Here is a 1,941-nt window from a genome sequence, read left to right on the forward strand (position 1 = left end):
TCTTTTTTGTATTTCTCTACGGTAAGTAGTTTTTTTGTTTGTTTGCTTGTTTTAAATCTTAACTTTAAAAATAGTAGGCCCTATCTTTCTTCTGGCTTACATAAATTAGGCCTACAGGCCTAGACTAGTGCTCCATTGGAAATTCATTATAGGACCTTGGATTGTGTTATTCATTTAACATTGAAATGTAAATGTGTAGGCTACTATGACTGAAACTAGATGTACCGCCGAGCCGTACAAAATATGACCACCGCCCAGTCCAGCACATTTTTTCCACAAAAATAAATCACGCTGAAAGGCATATGATTCTAACTGTCTCACTAAATTGCATTATCCACACTCAATTCTCACTGGTATCTGCTAGACAACAAGTACCAAAACATGATTAGTTAATAGATTTCACATGTAAAATTCATTTTATACAACCCCACCCCCATCTTGCCTGTTCATAATTCTGAGAAATTCTTGAATTGTGTGCATGTGTGCATGTACATGTTTATGTTTATGTGTGTGGGTGTGTGTGTGTGTGTGTTTGCTTGTGTGTTTGCCTCATGTGATGTGTGTGTGTTTGTGCATGGGCATGCATGCGTACATATGTTTACTGTGTGAGTATGTGTCATACGCATGATTACTGTGAATGTATGTGTGTGCGTGTATCTGTTTATGCACATGTGTGCACATGGAATGGGTTAAAATGACCCTGGAGGCAAACATAATGGAAAAAATTGTCATCCTAGGCCCCACGGCCCTACAAGATATTCACAGAAAACTGTGTCTGCCCTACCCTCCTTCGGGGGTCCAGTACAGCGGGGGCTACAGATCAAAACAAAAACGATGGTTCCATGCTATCCATGTGGGGTTACATGCCCACCAAGTTTGGTGTACCCCGGTCTTTCAGCCCCCGGGAATCCTTGTTGGTGTCACGGTCACTAAATGTACACATAAATTATTTTATTGTAAGGCCCCCCAAGAACGAAAGTTCCCAAAACTTGGCATGCATTCGAGGGTGTCATAATGATCCTACACTTTCAATTTAAATGCAGTTTTGACCATGTCAGCCAGAGATATTGTGATGAAAAACACCTCATTTTTTGCTTTTTAATTTTAAACTAAGTGGCTTATACATGAAATAAGTGGTAATGGGATAGGTTGACATGCCCCCTTAAGACCAACATACAAAAAAGGTGGACCTCCTAGGCCCTCACGGTTCTCGAGATATTCACAGAAAACTGTCTCCGGCCACCTACAGGCCAGTTGGTGTATAGTAACATAAATTAATTTATTGTGTGGCCCCCCATTAACGGAATTCCACGAAACTTGGCGTGCATTCAAAGGGTGTCATAATGATCCTACACTTCCAATTTCGTGCAGTTTTGACTATGTTAGGTCACAGATACCCTCATTTTTACTTTTTTGTGTTTAACTAGGTGGCGCTAAACATGACATGAGTGGTTATGGAATGGGTTGACATGGCCCCTTGAGATCAACATACAAAAAAAATGGTCCTCCTAAACCTTACGGTTCTCGAGATATTCACAGAAAACTGTGTCTGCCCTACCCTCCTTTGGGGGGTGCAGTCCAGCGGGGGGGCTACAGATCAAAACGAAAAACGATGGTACCATGCTATCCATGTGGGGTTACATGCCCACCAAGTTTCGTCTACCCCGGTCTTTCAGTGTCCCGGGAATCCTTGACGGAAATTTGGACATGCGAAAACGAAAAAAAAAACCTAAACCTATATGACCGCGGCTTCGCTGCGCGGCGGTCATAATTACCACCCAGCTAAGATCAGTTCCTTTGTCATTCTGTAGATGGCACTGTTTCACCATCAACGTCTAGCCCCCCAGGAGGGTGGGAGGGTGAGAGGGAAAGAGAGAAAGAGAGAGAGAGGTCGATACTGCAGTCACGCTCTCTCTCTTAACCAGTACACTTGCCGGAGAT

Source organism: Alosa alosa, chromosome 7 (genome assembly GCF_017589495.1).
Source record: "Alosa alosa isolate M-15738 ecotype Scorff River chromosome 7, AALO_Geno_1.1, whole genome shotgun sequence".
Classification (NCBI taxonomy): Eukaryota; Metazoa; Chordata; class Actinopteri; order Clupeiformes; family Clupeidae; genus Alosa; species Alosa alosa.